Genomic DNA, 7,588 nt, shown 5'->3' on the forward strand with positions numbered 1-7,588 from the left:
ATGTTATTATTCAGCATTTAAAAAAAACCTGTCATTTTCAGCAACCTAGATGAACCTGGAGGACATTATGCTAAGTGAAATAAACCAGGCACAGAAGGACAAATACAGCCAGCCTCCAGCTTACCATGGTTGGATTTGGGATTTTTTGACTACGATGGTGCAAAAGCCATATGCGTTCAGTAGAAACTGTACTTCCAGTACCCATATGACCATTTTGTTTTTCACTTTCAGTAGTGTTCAACGAACTACATGAGTTATTCAATACTTTTTAATAAAATAGGTTTGGTGTTAGATGATTTTGCTCAACTGTAGGCTAATGTAAGTATTTTGAGCACATTTGAGTTAGGCTATGCTAAGCTATGATGTTCAGTAGTTTAACTCTAGTAAATACAGTTTTAACCTGATATTCTCAACTGACAATGAGTTTGTCTGGATATAACCCCATCATAAGTGGACGGGCATCTGTACTGCATGATTGCACTTATTTGTGGAATGCAGAAAAGATGAAGTTATAAAAGCAGAGAAGAGAACTATGATTGCCAGTGATTTGGGGGTGAGGAAAAAAGGGAGATGCTGAGCAAAAAAATGCAAAGTTTCAGTTGTGCAGGAGTTTGGAGCCCTAACATAAAACATAGTGTCTGTAGTTACGAAATTATTTCTTATACTTGAAATTGGCCAAAAAAGTAAATCTTAGATGTTCTTACCACCACAATAAAGCTAACTACCTGAGGTGATGGTTGTATTAATTAGCTTGATTGTGGTAATCATTTTACAATATATATGTATATCAAAATATCATGTTGTACACCTTAAATATATTGTTTTTATTTGCCAATTATACCTCAATAAAGCCTGGGAGTGAGAAAATACAAAAGGTCCAGAAAAGCCAAAGTAATCTTGAAAGAGAAAAACAGTTAATAATGTATTGTATAGTTTTATTTATTTATTTATTTATTTTTTGAGACGGAGTCTCGCTCTATCGCCCAGGCTGGAGTGCAGCGGCCGGATCTCAGCTCACTGCAAGCTCCGCCTCCCGGGTTTACGCCATTCTCCTGCCTCAGCCTCCCGAGTAGCTGGGACTACAGGCGCCCGCCACCTCGCCCGGCTAGTTTTTTGTATTTTTAGTAGAGACGGGGTTTCACCGTGTTAGCCAGGATGGTCTGGATCTCGTGACCTCGTGATCCGCCCGTCTCGGCCTCCCAAAGTGCTGGGATTACAGGCTTGAGCCACCGCGCCCGGCCCTTGTATTGTATAGTTTTAAATAGCTAGAAGATATTTTGAATGTTCTAGCACAAGGAAATAATAAATGTTTGCAGTGAAGGAAGAACTGATTATCCTATACTTGTTTTGATGTTTCACTCTGTACCCCATAAGTATGTACAACTATTATGTGATAAAAATTGTTTAAAAAAATAAAAAGAGAACAAAGTTGGAAGATTTATGTAACTTCAAGACTTACTATAAAAGTCAACAAATGAAAATGACACAGAATGGAGATCTCAGCAATAGGCTTACACTTATATGACCATTTGATTTTCAACAAAGGTGCCAAAGGACTTGAATAGAGAAAGTCTTGGCTGGACACAGTGGCTCAGGCCTGTAACCCCAGCACTTTCGGAGGCCAAGGTGGGCAGATCACTTGAGCCCAGGAGTTTGAGACCAGTCTGGGCAACATGGCAAAGCCTTGTCTCTACAAATACAAAAAGACAAAAATTAGCCTGTTGAGGTGGCATACACCTGTAGTCCCAGCTATGTGGGAGGCTGAGATGGGAGGATCACTTGAGCCCAGGAAGTTGAACCTGCAGACAGAGTGAGACCCTGTCTCAAAAATGAAATAAGATAAAATAAAATAATAAAATAAAATAAAATACAGAAAAAATATTTTCAAGAAATTGTGCAGAAAAAGCTGGATATCAATATGAAAACAATCCCTCAATTTCTACACTATATGCAAATATTTAATTTGAAGTGGACAATTATGGATCCTAAATATGAAAGCTGAAATTTTAAAGTCTTAAAGCCTTTAGACTGGGAGGGGGCATTTGGAAACTTTTTGGGCTAGTGATTACGTATCTTGATTGGGCTTTGGGTTACTCAAGCGTGTGTGTCAAAATTCAACAAATGTTCTGTTATGATTTGTACACTTCATTTTTATTCACCTTATATGTTTCATTGTATGTAAATTTGACTTTAAAAGGAAAAGAGTTATAAAATATAATTGAATTCCTGTTAATGATATGCATACTAAAGTAATTGGGGGAACTGTATTGATGTCTTCAGTTTACTTTGAAATATATTGACTAATAAAATGTAAGAGAAAATGAGTTTTTAAAAATGTTACAGATAGAATTCAGATGGTAAGGTATATGGGTGTTCACTGTAGAATTCTTCTAATGTTTATGTATGTTTGAACATTTTCATAATAAAAGGCTGAAAAACTAATGAGAATGGCATAAACAACATTTAAGCAATATATTTTGAAATTTAATTCAAATGGTCAAATTCCTGGAAAATACAAACTCCTTTAACTAACAGAATTGATAGAAAATCTAAGTAATCCCAGTAATCCCAATGAGATCACTTAGACACAGGAAGGGGAACATCACACACTGGGTCCTGTTGGGGGGAGGGGGGAGGGGGGAGGGACAGCATTAGGAGATATGCCTAATGTAAATGACGAGTTAATGGGTGCTGCACACCAACATGGCTCATGTATACATATGTAACAAACCTGCACATTGTGCACATGTACCCTAGAACTTAAAGTATAATAAATAAATAAATAAAAATTAAAATTAAAAAAAAAAGAAAATCTGAGTAGTTCACCATTGTTAAATAAATGGAATGTGCCATTTGAAACCCTCCAACTGAAAATACTACATATAGTTACAATAGTGAATTTTCCCAAGCACTTAAACAATAAACAATGCCATCTTATACAAACTTTTCGAAGTAATAGAAAAGTAGGGAACATGTCCCAATCTGTTTTACAAGGCTTGCATAACACTGATACCTGACAAAGCTGTCAGAGAAAGGACAATTACAGGCCACTTTCTCTCATGAATTTAGATGCAGAAGTTTGAGGTCAGGGATGTATTAAAAAGTCCAGTCTCATGGGCTCCATCTCACATCTATTGAATCATAATCTCTGAGCATGGAGTCCAGTGAGAGATGAGTTTTCATAATTCTAGGTAATTCTGATACAGTTTAAAGACAAGCATTTGTAAATGTTTTTCAAACTTTCTAGGTAACTGAGATAAGGGAACTAATGAATAGACTATTAATATGCAACATAGACGTCGTTTCTTTTTAAAATACAAATTGAAAAAATGAATTTGTGAAATAGTATTTGTTTCCAAATTTGGGGGAGATATAGTGGAAATTCTTGGGACATATGCCCAGCCCATAAACCTGTTCCCCTCTCAACTTCTTTGGGAACATCCTATGCCCATCTGCTGGGGTGCCCCTAAGAGCCGTATTTTTCTACAGGCCAAAGAACAGTATTTTCCACTAGTAGCCAGGGATCCCTGCTCTTGACAGCACTTGATCCCTAACAAATCAGTTCACAACCCTGCATCTCATCAATTACTTTAGAGAGTATTAAGTCTGTTAGCAAGGATGCACAGAAGAAAGAAAAGTCAATGCTTCACATTTAAATTACTAAATAATTTTTAAAACATATAGAATAAATAATAGCTTGAAAGTCAACATTTTTACTGCAATAGTTGGATATTTTGAAATAGAAAAGAGCGCTTTGAGTTGTTTTGTTTGGTTCAGTTTCTAAATGCTAAGAGCCTAAAGGACTTAAGAACATAACTTTTGATCATAAACAGTATAGGAAAGAATAAACCATGGCCTATGAGTCCATTTCCATGCATCTAAAGAGGAGGAGCTTTGGAGAAGCAAAGAGAAGAGCTGTATAGAATATGACCTGTAAGGGTTTTGGAGAAGCGAAGCATCACTCTCCATCCCTCCCTGTGATGAGCTACAGATTGATTAGGGAATCCCAGAGAAACTGGTACTCATTTTCAGCTTCCTGGGGAAGACGGCAAGCCGCTCTGAGAACCCCTGGGTGTCTAAAAGGCAGATAAGGAAGTGAGGTAGGGAGTGGGGGACATGGTGTTACTGCATCCAGGCCAAGGGCACCTGATGTAGCCCAACCTCCTAAGGAAGGCTCCTGCAGTTCTAGGGTTATGGGACAAAATTGAAAATTGTTCTGTGCCATTGAGACAGATGGAGAAATACCTGAATAAGGGCCCGTAGACCAGAGGGATATACAGAAAGGAAAAGCCATGCTGTTAGCTAACATTACACAGATCATGTGAGCCAGATTTTATAGTAGGAGATTTCAGCAGTGAAAATCAGAGAAAGGGCAATGTCTCAAAAGCTGATGAGAAATACATGTCAGTAGATGTCAGCAGAGGCGAGAACTTGATCAAGCACCAAAGGTCCCCTCTCTCCAATACACAGACTATAACCCCTCCACCCATCCACACCCCCTCTCCAACCTTAAAGAAAATTCCCAGAGGGAGGAATATGGACAGATTATAAATCACTGGATTGCAAGTGATCAGGTTAAATTAAATCAAACTTTTACGCTGACATTCAAAATCTTGCAGAAATCTGCCTCCAACCTGCCTTACCAACTATGTCCCTGAAACAACCACACACAGACTCTCTAGTCAAGCTGTTCTTTCCTCCACAAACTTGCCTGGGTGTTTTTACTTCTCCATATTTGCTGATGACATTTTTCCTGAGCTCCCCAAACCTCTTGAAATGCCTTATTTACGTCACTGACTCCTAACACATTGCCTAATACGGTCAGCGAATGCTTCTGAGTGAACTAATGAACTGAATGAGAATGAGATGACGAGGGAAAGGAATGAATGACTAGAATGTCCTTCTTAGAATTATCTCCCTGTCTGAAATTTATCTTTCTAGGAACAGATAGCACCTCATTTTTTTTTTTTCTGAGAGAGAGTTAGGGCTGATTTCTGCCACATATTGTGCTAACTCATATTATCAACCATTGCTATTTTATCATGTGTCATCTTGTGTTATTCCACAACTATATAGGTTTGTATGTGCATATGTATAGATGCATAATCACCTCCAACAGCGTAATCCTTTTGAGACAAACATTGTACTTTTGGTGAGAACTGAATTAAGTGAATAAATGCAAACTCCTGCAACCGTATCTTCCCCCAACGTTTCATAATGCTAGCCATAGGGAAAAAAATGCAAAGTAAGACAGTGAAACAACGAAAACTACATCTTCTACAGGACTCTCAAGTACTAAGAGAATAACTGAGTTCAGTATTTGTCTCCTATTGCCTTAGAGGAGGACACGGCAAATTTTAACGGGCCATGTTTCCTGCAGCTTTTATGGGAATGTTTATAGAGAAAGGAAGTGCATTAAAGAAAGCAAAAATAGAGAGTGGAAGGTGATAGTCTGCATCTGTGTTGTCACTTTCAGGCCAACTTTGTTGCCAACCCTTGCACTTAAATGCTTGCACACCTTTAGGAAGTTTTAGTCGGTGATAGCTATGAAAATGCAAGCTATTGTTTTTGGTAATAACCCGATATTACTATCCCATCATTTAGCTCTCATTAAAGTAAACCAGAAAAGTCATATCGAGAAAACAACTTTTTATGTAGCTTAAAGTGCCACGTCTGAGCGATTTATATGGTTCAATGTACAAGTTTTCCTTTTCTAAGCTATTTTTCTTTATTTTCCAAATCCAATGTCCCAAGCAGATGACTGATTTGGGAAGCAATAACAATGCATTTCACTGCATTGTACAAGATTCTCAAAATAATATTTTTGAGGAGTCAGTGGTCAAAATAGACATCAATTTGGATACAAAAAAGCAATGGAAATTTAAAAGATTGACGTTTCTATTTCAGGAAATGTACATATTTTATGTGTTTATATTTTTGTTCACATTTTATACTTCATATTTTTACCCCAGAAACAATAGTCAATCTTTTATATATTTTCCTAAAATCATCAAACATTATATCTGCTCTCCATATTTCCATTCGCTTTGCTAATATTTATCAATGTAACACTCCCCTTTCTGGTTTTCATTATTTTCATTACAGTCACATAACAAGAGAAAGGAAAAACTAGTATTTGTCTTTGAAATAATAGGTTTTAATTCCCTCTTAAACACAGATTTCTATATTAAAAATATCTAAATTTTTAGAATCAATAGGTGGACTCCAACTAAACATTCTCTTATAAACTTAATATCCAGTTTATTTTAATGATTATTAACCATGTTTTAGTCAGTGAATAATGATTTGTTGTTTTAAATAAACCTGAAATTTAATTTTGAATGGCTTGAAAAAAATAGATTGACTTCTACATATTAATTTTTGCCAAAAAAAGCTACTTTACTTTTGAATAATTTATACAGATAACATTTTTATAATGATGAATTTGATTTAGACAGACTATAGGTCTTTTTCAGTGTGTATTTAGCACGTATCTTCTCTAGAAGTGAGGACAGCAAATAATATTTTAACAAGCATATAATCAGACATCCACAATTCAAAGACTTCTGTCTAGTGCTAGCTACCTAAAATAACCTATTACCAAAGCCTTTCTTTACAACGTACTAGAACAATCTATTTTCTTCTTAATTTTGTTACATAAATTTATTAGGAGCTCACCAATATCCTTCGTTTTCAGGCTTCCAGCAAACATAAATGTAGGTGAGAAAAAAAGAATGAGTTAGTTCTTTTTTTTTCTTACGCTGAATTTTTAGTATCTTTTAAAACCAAAAAATATTTGTCCCCACATTTTTCATCTAAGAAAGTACATAGGTTAAAGGACTGGAGTGAATTCTTTTCATGCAGATTTCTGTGATGGTAGACATACAGATTGCTGGGAAAAGTCGCCACTACTGCCCACTGTCTATGTGAAAGTTCCCAAAACCCCGCCTTGAATCACAGTAGAAAGTCTGAATCATTCACTGAGAGGATTAAAAACTTGTCCTGGGCATATAAACAGATCTGTTCATATATACTATTTTCTTCATTAAGATGTTTTTCTGAATTTAATTTAAATTGCCTCCTTTAATATACAAATGTCCCTGAACTCAAGAGTACATGTCAACTTCCCATGTGAGCCCTTCTTCTTTGTATCTCTAAGCCTGGAGTAACTGAGTTTTGACCTCAGCACAGTCCCACTGTCAACATCAGGGAACACTGGACTGTTAGCTGTGGCTGGACTCAGACAAAAATACTCCAAAAAATACTTCTGTATTGTTCTTTTCCCCCACCCCCGTGATAGGCCTCCACTGACTGTTACACGTGATGTTATTTCCACTTAATCTTTTCTACTAAAGTTTTCTCAAATTTCGTATTTTTCCATATTTTATTTGTTATACTCTAAAGTCATTCATTTATTTTACCTGTGTTATCGCACTTTAAATTCACTCATTTAAGTACAGATGTAATTAGGATTCACTTTGGAAATTAAAGCATATAACATTCACAACATAGGTGAAAATAGTCTCTACGGAAAATCTTGATTTCATAAAATAAAATATATAATCTACAACCTTCAAATAAATGAAAG

The 7,588-nt window shown here is 36.1% G+C and overlaps 1 protein-coding gene across 1 annotated transcript in view; it reads right to left on the reverse strand.

Moving 5' to 3' along the window:
* The window catches only part of MYCT1 (myc target 1), a 23,539-nt gene that overhangs the window by 15,414 nt on the left and 537 nt on the right, over nt 1-7,588 (reverse strand). The gene's annotated exons all lie outside the window — the stretch shown is intronic.

The sequence above is a fragment of the Mandrillus leucophaeus genome, unplaced genomic scaffold (genome assembly GCF_000951045.1).
Source record: "Mandrillus leucophaeus isolate KB7577 unplaced genomic scaffold, Mleu.le_1.0 Scaffold524, whole genome shotgun sequence".
In the NCBI taxonomy this organism is placed as follows: Eukaryota; Metazoa; Chordata; class Mammalia; order Primates; family Cercopithecidae; genus Mandrillus; species Mandrillus leucophaeus.